Source organism: Rattus norvegicus, chromosome 1 (genome assembly GCF_036323735.1).
Source record: "Rattus norvegicus strain BN/NHsdMcwi chromosome 1, GRCr8, whole genome shotgun sequence".
Lineage (NCBI taxonomy): Eukaryota > Metazoa > Chordata > Mammalia > Rodentia > Muridae > Rattus > Rattus norvegicus.
The window spans coordinates 106,801,142-106,817,369 of NC_086019.1; the positions used below are offsets into that span (position 1 = coordinate 106,801,142).

Sequence of the window (16,228 nt, forward strand, 5' to 3'; positions counted from 1 at the left end):
TACCATGTGGGTTCCATGTATCAAACTCAGGTTGTCAGGTCTGGTAGCAAGCGCCCTTATTTGCTAAGCCATCTCACTGGCCCCTAAGTTCTAACTTACTCTTTAGTTCCCCAGGGGCTATCATGCCACCTAATACAACAGCAGATGCCCAGAAAACCTGCGAGTGACCAACAAAGATACAATGCAGAGAAAAATGGTGGTGGTGGTGAAGGCAATTGTGTAAACAATGCTAATACATGAAAAAGGGCCAGCGTGTGCTTCTGAAAGGATACAAGACCCTGAATGCTGCCTAGCTGCCTGGTGTAGCTCCACCATGAATGGGATATCCAAGGACTATGTCCATCTTTGGAGACAATGGAAAAGTGTTGTCAAGCCTGCAGGTGTCTGTGGTTTGGCCCAGTGACTCTTCTTGCTTCCCACTATGGTTAGACAGGTTCAGCAGACATACAGAGGTTCTCTGCTGGCCTTGGCTACCACACAGGAACTGAGCAATAGAGGCCAACTGTGTAAGCAATGTGGAGAGACATCACAGGCTCATGTACATGGCTAAGGCATCTTGTTCTGACCCCATCTTTAGGGTGAGGATCCATGAGACTCACTGTGACCCTGATCAGGATCTGTGGACACTGTTTACTCCATCCTGCTCTTCAAAATCTCTAACTTCTGTTTCTCACGGTAGGTTTATGGAATGGTGGATGGAAATCAGGAGGAGGAGGTGCCCAGAGGAGGGAGGGAGATGGGTAGATTTAGTCTTGTTCTTTCACCGCTCCATGTACAGGGGGGGAGTGGACAGTGACACAGTTCTGGGCACTATCCTGAGCACCATCCATGTGGGAGACCCTGCCCTCCCAACAGGACTAGAAGGAATTGACTGTTACTTCAATTTTCTAGAGAAGAAAGTGGAGATTTTTGTCGTATGAAGTGACCTGTCCAAAGCCAGCCATAGTGACAGATCTGCCCCTATTATCCACATTCTGCACCTTTCTTTCCCACCTTCCAGCCTTTGGAATAAACCACATTCAGAGACAGAATGGTGTCACACTCTAGCAGGCGCTGGGTGCTCTTGATGGAAGCCCTCCACACAGACAGATGAAGAAGCATGAGATAGTCCCTACTTTACAGAGGAGGATACTAAGGTTTGTGGGTACAGTGGTTCTCCTGGGTTTATAGCGCGAACCCATGAAGGAGCTAGAGAGTGATTCCTGTGCCTGCTTCCATCCCAGTCCTGTGGGGGAGTATTGGGTGGCTCCCTAATATCCTCCCTGGCAGCAGAAGGATTTGAGGGTGTGACTACCTGTTTCCCCAGGAGGCATGAGCCTGCCTTGGGAGACAGTTTGAGTGTGATAATGGCAACCATGTTCCATCAGTACATGAACAGGTCACGGGTCTTGAACCTACTAATTCTTGGCTATAGTTATAGGTGTGATGTGTTCTGAATCTTTTTTTTTTTTTTTTTCGGAGCTGGGGACCGAACCCAGGGCCTTGAGCTTGCTAGGCAAGCACTCTACCACTGAGCTAAATCCCCAACCCCATGTGTTCTGAATTTTAAGAGCCTATAATGAAAATGAAAGGTGTAAAACAACAACACCCGGGCTGGAGAGATGGCTCAGTGGTTAAGAGCACTGACTGCTCTTCCAGAGGTCCTGAACCGCATGGTGGTTCACAACCATATGTAATGGGGTCTGATGCCCTCTTATGGTGTGTCTGAAGACAGCTATAGTGTACTCATATATGTAAAACAAATAAACAAATCTTAAAATAAAAGCCCTCCACTCAAAAAATGTTTGACAAATGGGCCTATCCCTATAGGTCAGGTTTCAACTTTGTGGCATCAAGGTTAAAAGAGACAGATGGCAGAATGGCAGTGGCCCAGCAGAGGACACTCACAACACCACGAAGTCAGGCCAGGGAAGCTGGGTAAAGGTTGCTGGCCAGGTGTGGAGGGTAAAACAAGCTGAGCCAACCATTGGCAGAATCTGAGTCCAGCTGTGATTATTGGATGGTGCAAATCATCTGCATAGGTGGATAGACCTATATGATTATGAACTGTGTGACAAGCAGGGACTCAAAGGGCAGGTGAAGGTCTTGAGGGTTCAAAGGACATCTGGTCTACCTGTGTTTTCTAAGGTTCTGAAAACATTCCATTGTGCTCCCCCATTCCCCAGGTACACAGTTTTAATTTGTGAGGAGAAAACAGGCAATCATGAGCATGAAGGTGTGATCACACCTCCTGTGGGGATGCTGATGCTTCCCCTACTTAGACTCTCACTCCATCTCTAATGCCTTGGAAATGCACCTTCCTCTCCCTCTGCTGGAAAAATCTCTTATCTGTCTGCCTGGGGAAACGCTAACTTTCACTGTAAGAGAAGTGGGACCTGTTTAAAAGGAAGGAAGGGCCCAGGAAGGTGAGGGTGGCAGATAGGATAGGGTAGTGGGGTATAAGAATAAAATAAAATGATGTCTATTTATGAAAATGCCATAATGAAATCCACTATACTGTGCTAATAAAATTAATTTAAAGACCCTGTTCAAATACTACCTCCTTAATAATTACTAATTCCCTCAGGGAACTTGGTATCCATTTTCCTGTTCTTATCCCTCTGTTCTGAGATCAATGCCCAGTTCTGCCACACTGGGAAGACTTGCACCCAGGACTATGGTGTGATCATCATGGCCTCCCTTTGCCTAGGGCTTACTGTGTGCTAGATCCCACTCCAAAAACAAACCTCCTTTCTCCTTTCTTACTCTAACCCCAAGTAGGAAACTCCCTTCTACCCACGTGCATGTAGTAGTGGCAGAGAGGGAGAATTATTTGCTCAAGATCACACTTGGCAACAGCAGAGGCAGGCTTTACACTGTTTGCTTCAACTCCAGATCCACGCTCTATTTGAATCACGAGGTTTATAGTTTAAGATATGGTTTTCCTGTTTCTCACACTTAACCTTTATTCATCCAATTGTTCAAAAAGTAGTTCTAAAAAATAAAAAAAATGAAAATGAAAGTGGGTTAGAGTTTGAGCGTTTACAAGTGGCTTATTAAAATTACCACAAAAGAGGCAAGTATGAACCCCTGATATTACTCTACAAATTAGGGCTCCCAATGGCTCTCTGATCTTGGCCAGAATGCCTGATTCCTTGATCTCTGTTTCCTCACCTGGTACACACTTAAGATTCAGAGGGTTATTGGGAAGATTAAGTGAATTTTGGGTCCTATTCAATGTTTTTACATGAGATGTATGTAAAATGTTCAGGATGTGATCCTAGAAGGTCCTAAAGACATCCACAGGTGAACAGTTTTCAAAGGCGATTGTACAAATGGCCAACAAATAATGGGAAACAAATCAACATCCTTAGCCAACAGGGAAATGCAAGTTGCAGCTAGAAGTTCCACCTCACTCTACTCAGAAAGTCTGTCTTCAGGGAACCAAACAGCAAACTCCAGAGAGGATACTGTTGTTGGGAATGTAAAGTTAATGCAGCCACTATAGATATCAGTAAAGAGTTTCCCAAAAAAGCTAAAAATGGAGCTTTTTTAGGATTTGGCTGTACCACTCGGGTATTTACCCAAAGAAATCTTAGTAAAGGATGGAGACCCCTGCACACCCAGTGTGCTGGCACTGTTTATAATACTCAGGCACAGACTCGATCCATCAGCAGCTGAATTGGGATAGAGAAAATGTAATATATGCACACTCTGGAGTCTTATTTGGTTGTAAAGAATGAATTTGTGTCATTTGGCAGAAGAAAGGTAGAACCAGAGAACATTATGTTAAACAAAGTTAGCCAGACTTAGAAAGACAAATATCACATCTTCTCTAATAGGTAGACTCCAGGTTAAAAAAAAAAAGACATGAAAATAGGAATGAGATTAAATGGGAAGAGGAGGAGTGTCGGGGGAGAAGGGGCATGAGGACATGTTAGGGTCGGGCATGATTGAAATATGTTACACATGCATATGCATATATCATAATCACACCCATTGGTTTGTACAGATGCTGATTTTTAAGATGGGGAATACCAATTGTTATTATTTTGTGTGAGCTTCGGGTGTTCTCCAACGACTTCAGCCCCTTTCCTTCCATACAAGGTCTGTATAGATTCAAGATGAGTCCGGAGCCAATTCCCATGGTGTAAATGCTGCTACTATGGTTGATTTCAAGCTGTGAATGTGAGGGGTTTTGCTGCCAGCCTTGGAAGAGGTCCAGAGCTTTGTTGAGTTTCTTGTGCCTCAGTTTCCTTATCTGTGCTAAGTAAATCTAAGAATCTTAGAAGAGCATATAGCACACAGTACTCTGTGTTATCTATCAGTTCGGTTAAACGTTATCTGTCTGGTTTTAACAGGGATCCCATCCCCACCCTTGGCCTTCTGCCTTGACTGGCAGAGTTTCTGCCTTCTAGAACTGAAGCCTTGCCTTTTGTATAGCTCTCTGCTTTCCTCCTGGAATAGAATTTAGACTTCACGAATGCTGGCTTCACCTGGCCATACGTTGTTTTGTGCTTTTGGTCTTTCCCTGCCTCTGGTTTCACTTGGACTTCCCTGCTGCTGTTGCTGGCTGTGTCAGTGTTGTTGTGATTTGCTATGGAGAATCTTTGCTTCTGGAATATTTTATGTTCCTTCTTATGGGGTTTGGAAGCATTTAGGGAAGGGAAAGTGGGAAGATGGTCACCTCGAAGTCTCCCTCCACCTGTAGCTAGGAAACCCTAGCTACTCTCATATCCACATGGCTGTAGTTCCCATGATCCCATTCCGGCCTCTGAGTAGCCCTTCTGGGGTCATGCTTGGCTCGGCCTTCAGCAGTACATGTGGGGAAGATGAGGGATCTTCAGGGTTTGAAGGAGGAGTCAGATAAAAAGAGCCAGAGGCAAACCTAGGAAAGCCCCGACAGAAGCTAGGCTCAGGGACAGTTGTCTGGATTGATGCTCTTTTGAATGAACCGAGCATGAACCAGGAAAAAGGTCTAGAAAGGACTAGGAATGAAGGGTGAAAAGGGTCTGACCTCCTGAAACAAATTTAACAAAGACAAGTCAGGTGCTTGTGTGTGCCATGTGGTTCTTTGATGTTTTTAGACAAGCCTGAGGTGGGGGTGTGGGGGTCATGTCCTAGTCTGTTCTATTGCTGTGAAGAGACAACATGACCAAGGCAACTCAACTCATAAAAGAACACATTTAATTGGGGGCTTGTTTTCAGTTTTAGGTTAGCCCCTAATCATCATGGCATGAAGCAGATAGGCAAAGCAGTTTACAACCTGATCCACAGGCAGGAGAGAGGGAGGGAGGGAGGGAGAGAGAGAGAGAGAGAGAGAGACAGAGACAGAGACAGAGACAGAGAGGCACAGAGACAGACACAGGCAGACACAGAGTGACAGACAACAGAGAAAAAGAGAGAATGAATATGGGTCTTGTGAACTTTTGAAACCTCAAATCCCACCCTCCAGCAGCACACTTCCTCCCACAAGGGCAAACCTAATCCTTCCAAACAGGTCACCAATTGGGGACTAAGAGGAGACATTCTCATTCAAACCACCACAGAGGGAGACAACCCCATCTATTTGTAGAAGCTAAAAGAGATGTAGGGATATTTACGAGACAAGACGTTCATTTTGGCCAATGGATAAGTTAGGATGGAGACTTGATTCTTTTACTGTGTTCTGGAAGCAACTGCATTCCTGGGACCCTGGGTGGTCTTCAACAGACATATCATGAGTTGACTCTCTCAAAACATGACACACTGGCAGTCTTGTGGTTCCCCTCTTTAAGTCAACCACAGTCCTTGGGGAAAAGGTTAGGCTCAGATGCTGGCATACTATGTCCTGTCACCTTCTCCCTACAGAGCCCTGAGCTGGTGTCTTAATCTCCCTCAGGCTCAGCAGAAGTGATGGGATGTGGTAAAAACTAGGCAGAGTCATGTGTACAGAAAATGCTAGGTAATCCTGAGATAGACATCCCCACTGTTGTTCCCATTGACCCAGCTCAAAGCGTCTTCTGCAGTCTACCCTGAAGTCATGGGAGACCCCCTTGCTTTATATAGTTGCTATCAGCTATGAGAGTCAGCCTCCCGTTGCCTTAGGCTCCGCCAGGTAACCCTGCAGTTAAAGAGAAGGGCTCCCCAGACAACTCCTCTCTCCTCTGAAAGGCCCTGACTTGTTTCCAGACCCTCAGAGCCAGACCCAGAGCTCTGGAGAGGAACAGGTTAAAATAATTGAATTCGCTAAGTCCCCTTCCATGATGAAATGGGTATATCCCTAGTCATGTGTCTCCTGCTTCTCAGCTTCTCTGTCTCCTATTCTTGCTGTTTGGACAGACTCTCTGAGCGGTGGCCTCCCGATCTTTCTTCTAAGGCCTACCTTAGTGCGTGCCTCCTCCAGGAGTTCTCTCCAGTGAGGCTGCTGCGTGCAACCTAAGCTCTGAGTAAGTTCTTTCTTCAGTGCTTTGGTGGTCTGGGACCTGATGAAGAACTATACCCCATCCTAGAGCTGGTCCCTAGCTCACCTATCCATGATCAAACACACCAGAAGAGGGCACCAGATCTCATTACAGATGGTTGGGAGCCACCATGTGGTTGTTGGGAAGTGAACTCAGGACTTCTGGAAGAACAGCCAGTGATCTTAACCGCTGAACCATCTCTCCAGCCCCCCGTTGTGTCTTCTATGAGCTGCCTAGGCAAAGGAGGAGCAAGGGATGGATTTAATCCTGTATCCTCGAGTGTAGGGAGACAGAGAAGAGACAAAAGGTAATGCAATGGGCCCCCAGGGCTTTCCTGTACGCTCAGATTCAGGAGATGGGAAGGTGAGAAGTGAGAGAAGATGAAGGAAGAAATGAACAAGGAGGGACTAGGACTTAGCCTTCAACACAATTGGAAGACCATGCTTTAAGGCTTTCTGTGGATAGCTCCTGACTATGTAACCCCATCCTCAACAAAGGCTCCTCCTTGAAACCTTTGACGTTTATTCCTCTCGGCAAGTCCTTGACTGATCTCCCCCCCCAACCCCGTGGTTCCCTGAGCTACACAACTCTTCCTGGGTCATAAGTTCTACGCTATGATTCTCATCTATGCTCAGAAATTAGACTTCTTTTTACTATTTTCTTTTATCAGCTTCAGGGAGCACTTTGGGATAATTTGCTGTTATTTTAATTTTTAATGTTTTACACGTGTGTGTGTGTGTGTGTGTGTGTGTGCGTGCGTGCGTGTGTGTGTGCGTGCGTGCATGCATGTGTGTGTGTGTGTGATTGCCATGATATGCTTGCAGAGGTCAGAGGACAACTTTTGGAGCCATTTTTCTTCTTCACTCATATGGGTTCCGGGTAGAGTCTTCAGGTCATCAGCCTTGGTGGCAAGCACCTTTACCCACTGAGCCATCTCACTGTCCCCCTCCCATTGTGATTCTTAAATTTGTGTTTTTATGTTTATTTATCTCTGTGGTCCTGAGGATTGAATCTAGCGTCTCTTAGATACTAGACAAGTACCCGCCACTAAGAGGATCCCCAGCTGTGTTTGTGCACACGCATCTGTATACACACCTATGTTTATACATAAAAATAGTTCTTACTTTATATGCGTGAATGTTTTGCCTGCGTGTCCTCCTGTGCACTGAACGCATGCCTAGTGTTCACGGAAACTAGAAGAAAGCACTAGGTCCCCTGAAAATGTTGTAAGTCACCATGTGGATACTGGGAACAGAATCTAGATCCTCTGCCAGAGCCACCAACGTTCTTAACCACTGAGGTATCTCTTCAGCCCCTGCATACCGATCTTAAACTCTGCATCTGAAGTAATCTTAAGACAAAACAGTATAATGCTATACCCATATCTGCATAGCTCACTCTGGAGACACCTAGCCGATGCCAGGCTCTGCTCTACTAGCTTGCAACCTAGTGAGTGGTGCCAGGTATGTGTGGAGTGAAAGCTGGGGATGTCTTATGGAGGGTGGAACTGCATGGATGAGAGCTGAAAGACAAGGAGGAGTCTGAACTGCAGGGAAGATGCTTGGGGTGGGAGGAGGCAGGACACAAAGACTTGGAGAGGTAAATGGGTGAGACGGGACATCTCAGTGTCCCTGGCGGCTGGGGTAGAAGGACAAGACACTGTTCTGAACCCAATGGGCATTTCCCCCCACAACCCTTCTAGTTGTCACTTAGAATACCCAAATCAATATCATTATCATGCTATTGACATGGAGATCCAGAAAAGCTAAAACCCTCCCACGGTGAGAGAAACAGGAGTAATTATTGCCTTCGAAGGCTGGAGGTTAATGAAGCATTTCACATCTCTTGGCATTTTATTTTTTAGACATGGGAAGAAATTTACTCTTCTGATTCCATAAAAAATTCTACCAATATAAAAAGCAGCTATGCCCTGTGTATATAACACACGAGTGGCGTCCTTAAGGCACATCCACGTCTGTATCTTTGTGGTAGTCAGACAAGCTCATAGGATTGAGAAGGCTCAATAGATCATTGTGCATCTGACTGCATATAAATATACCTTTAAGGTTACATGTGAGCAGTCTTTAATAAAGATAGTGTCCCGTGTGTTTCAGGCTGGCCTTGAACTTACTATGTTGTCAAAGGATGACCGAGAACTTAAGATCTTCCTCCCTACACTTCTCAAGTGCTGGGATTACTGGCATGCACTACATACCAAATTTATGCACTGCTGAGAACCAAACCCAGGGCTTCACAAATGCCAAACAAGAACTACCAACTGAACTGTATAGATATCTAGCTCCCCTACTTTAAAATTTTTTTTGAATAGCATCTCACTAGATTAGACTGGCCTTGAACTCATTATTCTGTAGTTCAGGCTGGCCTTAAACTTACTATCCTCCTGCCTCAGCTCTCTGAGTAACAGGCCTTGCAAGCTTGTACCACCAGCTCTATCTGAAAGTCTGCCTGCCTTATTCTCATGGCACACATTGACTCGGACTGTCGTTGCCAGATTGCTTTTTTTTTTTTTGGTTCAAGGGTCTGATCTAGTGGGGCCTAGAGTGGGTCTTTCAGGTCATGTTGATTGCCGAGGCTCCCGTGTCCACCTTGATGCCCAGTGCAGTAAATACCTGCATGCTTGAATGAATTCCACCCACTACACTCTCTCAGGAGAGCATTCTTTTTCCACCCACGATGCCTTTAGATCGCAATAATTCTCCAGAAATGGCGGTTGTGCTCATTTGTATTCTGTTCCCCTTTCTTCTTCTCTATTACCTCCAAGATCATGCAGAGCTCACACAAAATTTACTTGTTTTAAATTAATGGTCTCTTCCTGCACCATTCATTCCCGAGACTTCCACGGGAGGTCTTCTTCATACTAGGCAAACAAAAGGTCCCTTTTACTTTTTAAAATAAAAGCACACCACAGCCTCTTAAAAAGTACAGCATAGAATTACCTTATAAGCCAGCAATTTAACCTCTAGGTATATACCCCAAAGAACTGAAAGCAAGGCCTTAAGCGCGCCCTCTCAGGCACTCCTAGCACTCCTTGATCATGTGTCTCTTTCTCTCCATTTTCTTCAGGCTCCAGCTCTCATGTCCCGTACTGTCTTCTTCCTGTTCCAGGATTCGGAGCCAAAGCATCTGCTAGAGTCAGATGGAGTTTGGACCCGGAGGTTCAGTCTTTGAGTCTTAGACTAAGACCACCTGTCAACTTGCTCCCCACAAGGTACAGACTCACAGTTGGCTTCCTGTTCCTGGGAACAGCTCATGTTGGCAGCAGGCCAATATGTTACCTATCTGCCCCACACTCCCGAATCATCTGACGACCACAGGGAGCCACGGCATCACTGCCAACTGCACAGGCTAGGAGGGCTTAGTGTTGGAGCATCCTGGAAACCCAAACCCTACCCCCGCTAGAGGTAGGGAAACTGATGTTCGAGAGACAGGGAGACCCTCACTCGGGTCACTCAGCCATGGGCAAGTTTAGGTTCAGAACACATCCACAGCTTTGCCAAGCCGTGTGGGTGCATAGGTATTTTCTAGTGAGCTACTTTTGCTTTTGACACAGGGTCCCATATATTTCGAAATATCCATACATGCTTTGTTCATTTTAAGGCACAGATGTTTTCTAGGGCTAGCCTAGAGTTTTGCCCTTGACACTTGTAGATTCATTTAAATAACAAGTTACGTTTCTAAAGTAGTCATACCCTGTACATAATTTCTATGTTGTATTGCTCTCTCTGCCTTTTGGGGAGTCTGTCATTTTACTGGAGGTGCTAATGCCTTGCCCTGCAAATCCATGCCTTTGTGAGAGAAATCGGCGTCTGCAGAATGTTTGTTAGAAAAGTGGCTGGGGGTGAAGGGGTTAAACAGGAGACACTGTGGAATGAACAGAAAGAAGGATTCTACCTTTACGATAGAAGTAAGATCAAAGACCTCAAATGTTTTCACTTTAATTGGTTTGCAATCATCGAAGGTATGTTTTTCTAGGTAGCCCCAGTCATCAGCAGTGTTTACAACATTGAGTCAGACTGAACAAGATGAAGATTTAAAAAATTTACTGCTGCGTGTCTGCGTACCACGGTCTGTGTACCGAGGTCAGAGGATAACTTTGCAGAGTCATTTCTCTCTCTCCCCCTTTCCATGGGTTCCAGGGATCAAACCAAGGGTTTCAAGGCAAGTGATTCAGCTCTTGGGCCATCTTGCTGCCCTCAAGACACATATTTGACTCAATTTACAGCTTAGGCATTCACGTCCCGTAAGTTTTACGAATGTGACCGTACGACAAGTTCACTATATCCTTACTATGACACAATATATTTATTGATTCATGAAAGTCTAAGATATGAAATCTGTACATGAATGGCCAGTTCCAACTTTTATCCCTTCAATGACTATATTTAGTGAGCCATCGTATAGCACTAGGGCTGTTTCGCTAGGCACTAAGAATACACAAATAGGACTCAGGTCCTCTTGGACTCATTAACACCAACGTACTATAGGTCTCATTCCTCAGACCTATAAGCAGCCACATGATGGGCCCTGCCCTCTTTCATGCCCTTTCCCCTGCCATACTTCTCCATTGCCTACCCTCTTATAGCAACACAAGGCTCTTAGAAATACCCATTTATTCTTATCCCAGGGCTCTTGCACAGGTAACTCTTCTAGAAAGGACTGCTCTCTCAAGTCTCCTCCTTACTTCCTTCAGGGTTTTGTTTGGATTTCAACTCCCCAAAAGATAGCTTTGTTTAAAGAAAAGTCCCTTCCTCCACCCTTTACCCACCACTTACTCCTTCTGCTTTATCCTGCTCCAGAGGCAAACCTTAAGCATTTTATCTTGCTTAGGTTTTATTTTCTGTCTCTCCTGGCATAGGAAGTTTGTCTTTTTTTTTTTCAGCAATACGCTCCTGGAACCTGCAACAAGCCAGCACATCACGGATGTTTCTATGCATCGGAGGGCGAATGGATGAACTAGCTCTTGGCTGTATCAGGTGCTTGGCAAGCAAAGCTTTGCCTCAGAAGACATCATGGCTCCTGTCAGCCACTCCTATTGGTTCGGAGTCTCCCCTCCTGGTGGACTCTTTTTGTGAATGGCAACGTCGGCCATTCAAACCACAAGGCTTTGCCATCACTCACTCCTCCTTCCCTGAAGTGCCTACATCAAGATACCTGCAGGTTTCGGTGACAATGAGACCTCTTGCCGATGCCCAAACTCTTTTCTATCCGTTCTTCCGACCACTCCAGTCCAGGCCCTTGTTATCGCTCCATAGGCTACGGTCATCTTTTCCTACTTGAGCTCCCTGTCCACAGGCCGTCTCCATCTAGCTCGTTCTCCTGGTGGCAAGTCTGATTACATCGCTCCTCCTCTCAACAATGAAAGTCCAACTCCTTGGCTTGGCACTCAGAGCCCCAGCATCTGCCACCGCCGAAGCCTTGTCCTGAGTTGGTTTTAACTTTTGGCTTCAGTGGGAATGGATCACTTTTCAAGTTTCTGATCATGTTCCAAGTCCTTGAATCTGACGGCTCCCTGCTCAGGCTGTTTCTACCTCTTGGAAGCATCCCATGTGCCTTCTAATACACAAATCACTTAGACGTGGCTCAGGTACCAGAGCTTCAGGAAACCACCCTGATTCTTTTTTCTTTTTCTTTTCTTTTTTTCAGAGCTGGGGACTGAACCCAGGGCCTTGTGCTTGCTAGGCAAGCACTCTACCACTGAGCCAAATCCCCAACTCCAACCACCTTGATTCTTAAGAAGAGGAAATCTGCCCTTCTTCTAAACTTCTTTTAGTAGGTTATCTGTCTTGTTTGCTCCCTGGAGTCTTTCTATCTCTGTCTTAAAACTTCCCCACCTGCTTAACGGAGTGGTTGACACTCGGCATCCCTGTTGTGCTGTGCAGAGTAAACACAGGTGACCAAGGGTAAGAAAAGCCTTGACGCCCTGTAAAGAGGCATCACCTAATCAGTCAAGTTAAATGACTGCAAACTAACTGGTAAGCAGAAGTCAGTCAGGGCCGTCTCACAGGGGCTGAGCACTGGATCAAGGCATAGGTGGGCAGGAAGAGGGCTGGATTTAAGGGAGGATCACTGAGAGGACTTAAAATCCCACGTCCTCAAACGATCTGAAGATGGGAACAAGCAGAGGGCATATCTGCAAAGCTCAGGCACTAATGCTGTAAGAATCAATCAGTTCCGGAGTCCTCCCACTGTCCTGGGACCTAAGCTCAGTAACCTACGTGCATTATCTCTTTAAGTCAGGAAACATTCCCTCACAAAGTGAAAGGAGATGAAACCAGGCCCAGAGCAGTCATATAAATAAACGTTCTCCCCACCAGCCTCGCCCCTAGGCAATCCCCGATGAATAGTGCAGACCTGAAATCCTGGACTTTAGAGAATTTTCCTCAAGGAGAAAGTACGCTGCAGAGAGGTTACAAGAAACTTCTGAACAGTGGTGAGGAAGAGCTGGACCTGGGACCAAGGTGTGCCACTCTCAGGGTGGGAGCTTTGTCAGACCTCAAACCTAAGTGCCTCAGTTCTTTATGAAGTCAGTATAAATGGTGGCTCTTAGGAGGAGGATACCATCTACAGAGACTACTATGCCAGCTGTGGTTCCTGGAGCTCTTATGAGGCCACCTTTGCCCTGCTCCATGTTAGTTTGCTTACCTAACTCAAGAAGGAAGCTCTTGGGAGAGCATTGTGCCCCTAGAGACTGAACTTGGTCTTTAACTTGAACCCTATACCATCTGACCTCTCCAAGGGGACCAACTTCACCCTTTCTTCATCAAATTGTGCTTGCACTATCCTTAGGCCCACCTCTCTGTCACCTTCTGTATGGGAACACCTATCTGCCCTTCAGGAGTCTTGTGCAGCTGTAACTCAAGCCTTCTCCGCAGCTTTCTCAGCAATACCAAGAGGCCAGCCTTAATAAACAGCAAGAAAAAGGGACATGGATGGGGACCTGGGGACCTCCACAAAGGAAAGATGATTAGACCTCCACAAAGACATGGTTGGATGAGAAAAAGTGGGTGTTCATGGAGGAGGGCAGAGTGCCAGACTGGGAGGGCATGTGGTCATCTCAAAGTTAGGGGATGAGATGAAACAGAGTGCCACATCACTGGTCCAACTGGAGACCCGCAGGCTTAGCAACTTCTGGAAGGACTGGATTCACACCAAGAATCTAATTTCTGCTTCATTCTCCAAATTACCTTCCAAACCATGGATGCTTGCAAAACGGAGCCCCCCTAGAGGCGAAATGAGGCAAATTAAAGCACCCACTCCCATTTTTTTAAACCAGTAAGAATGACAGGAAATAAATGGCATCTTCAGCTTCAGCTGGGGGAAGGGCTAGCACTGCCAAGACTCACCTGGCCTACTCACGTGAATTTCTGGGCTCTGGGGTTTCCTGGGGATTGGGTCTGATTGTGTAGGGAAAGAAAATGAGTATAGAAACCAAGCACCCCAGATTCTGATGCATGCTTTGCCACTAACTCTCTAGTGACCTTGGCCTTACCACCTCATTGGACCTCAGTTTCCCTCTCTGGAAAATGAAGCTATTACATGAGCCTTTCCGGCCCTAAGATCCTACTCCTCTCTCTAATTGATCCTTGATGAGGATTCTGACCCAAGGTTTGCAGGAGTCTGGGCCTCCTCCAGGAAAAAAAAAAAAAAAAAAAAAAAGCAATATGTCGGGGGAGGGGAAATGCACCGAGATTCTATTTTGGAACCCAGTGGCGGATGGCTAAGGGGTCTCAGGGAAGGCACAATTTGGCGACCAGCTGGCTAGCTACCATTTTCATCACCCCTCTCTGAGGTCCAGAGTCTAGAGAGGCGCTGCTGCTGAGAGCTGCACACCAGCCTGGGCCGCAGAAGCTCGGACCTGGACCACTATCTGGATCACTCCTTGAAACCACGCAAGAGCACGGGGAGTGGCGGCCGCTCCCTCGGTGGTCCCCAACCACAAGCCCTCTCCCCTGCATTGGGAACCCCACCTCCAGTTTTTGGGGCGCCCTACGGGGGGCGTGGCGGGGGCGGACTCGGGCTCCTGGGTCCGGTGGGTTGGAGGAGATGTCAATTTCACTGCCCGCCCCAGAGGGGACCCCGTATCAATGCCTCCCGGCTTCTCACACAAAGGCGCCGCACTTACCGGCCAGAGCGGGCTCCAGGCGCCGGCGGACAAGCAGGCTGGCGGGAGGATGTGAGCGCGCGAGTGTGCGTGTCTGCGTGTGTCCCTGTCTGTGTGTGACAGGGGCCGTGCGGAGCTCGGTGCGTCTGCGTATGCGGGGGCGTCCGTCTGTCGGTCTGTCCGCGGAGTCCTCAGTCCCGCTCTCCTTGCCTGCTCCCTGCCCAGTCGCCCCACCAAATGCGCCTGGACTACAGAGTCGCGGGCACAGCTGCCGGGTCCGTTTGGCACCCCCAGCCCGGGCTCCGCCCCGCCCCCGGACGGGCTTGCGCCGCTCCCCGGGAATTGCGCAGGGCTCGCCGGCTTGGCGGGGTGGGGGTGGGGAGCTCCGGCATCGCCTAGAGCTCTAGGGGGTGGACCACAGACCCTTAACATCGGATCCCATCTCCTGTGCCCCCTCATCCGCCGCAACTCTGTGCGGAGTCCCCACTGGCGCCGCCCCTATGCCAAGGTTGCCTGGACTGAGAGGGCGGGGGAGTGGGAGCGCCGCATCCATTTCATTCATGATTTTCTTCTCTCGGGAGCCCCGGGTCGGGGCTGCGCGACTACGGCAACCGCCAGAGGGACCCCACTAGGGCTGTACACATTTTCTCTGGAGCGGGACGGACAGACAGATGGATGAGGGTAGAGGCAAGCTAGACAAAGGGGTCAGAGCTGTGGTTGGGAGTGTTCGAGCACAGAGGGGATGCGGTTGAGCTTCCTGCCAGGATGCTGGCTCCTGTACCCGCGGAGCACGGCATACCCCGGAGCTCAGGACCTGTTCCAGGACTCGGAGGAGGCGCCTTACTTCCCACTCTTTCTTTTTCTGTCTCTGTAGAGCAAGAGCGGGTGGACACCTCTCTCTCCACCGGGGTTAGCTCTCCTGACTTATGCAGCGGGACAGGCACCCATCTGCTTTGCCTTCGTGTGGGCACCAGGGTTCCAAGGGCTGCCCAGGTGTGGCATATTTCCAGTCTTACCTTCTCCAGGGCTGGTTCCTGAAATCTCACCCCACTGCAGGCTCCGTGGGGCAGTGGATTGCACACGCAGTTTTACATGACGAAAACGAGAAGCAGCACCCGGCTACTAAAAAGAATGGTCCCAGCCACCGCTCTCCGGAGCTTGAATTTCCGCAGTAGCCTCTTTACTAGTCTTCCATCCTCGGCCACCTGCAGCTGTTTCCTTACAGAGTAGTCAGAGCGATCCCTTTGAAACGTACCAGGATACATCTATCCTTTGTCAGAACTCCCATAGCCGATGCTCATTGCACTCAGGAGAAAGCCAAAGCGACCTTTATAGCCTGGGAGGGTCTTCATGAGCAGGCGTCCTTTAATGCTCTAACTTCACTTCCTGCCCTTTACTCCATCTTCCCAATCTGTGGCCATAACAAAGATGGCAGCCTCTCAGGCCCCAGGGTCTTTACATTGTTAATCTCTCGGCTCCAGAAATCCGGTATGGTTTTCTTCTCTCCTATTACCTCTTTAAGATACTACTTCTGTGAGGTCTTCGGCGATTCTCCTAGTTAGGACTGCAGGCCTGGTCCTCATGTTTTCCTACGGTAGTTATAACCTTCATTTTGTGTACCCAGAGATGCTCCGGTTTCTTATGCTGCCCTGCAATTTTCCCCGTCACCAAACTGTTGTTCTCC

General features: G+C 47.7%; 1 protein-coding gene across 12 annotated transcripts in view; it reads right to left on the reverse strand.

Annotated features, from left to right (window-relative positions):
- The window catches only part of Ptpn5 (protein tyrosine phosphatase, non-receptor type 5), a 60,474-nt gene extending 44,246 nt beyond the window's left edge, over positions 1–16,228 (reverse strand). The window contains exon 1 of one of the 12 annotated variants that reach the window (XM_039109694.2): positions 15,561–16,228. The gene's annotated coding sequence lies outside the window, so the exon portion shown is untranslated. Of the gene's footprint in view, positions 1–6,488; positions 6,896–13,786; positions 13,806–14,565; positions 15,251–15,560 lie in introns of those variants that run through there. The other 11 variants (XM_039109687.2, XM_063287757.1, XM_039109699.2 and 8 more) reach the window with 11 other exon arrangements.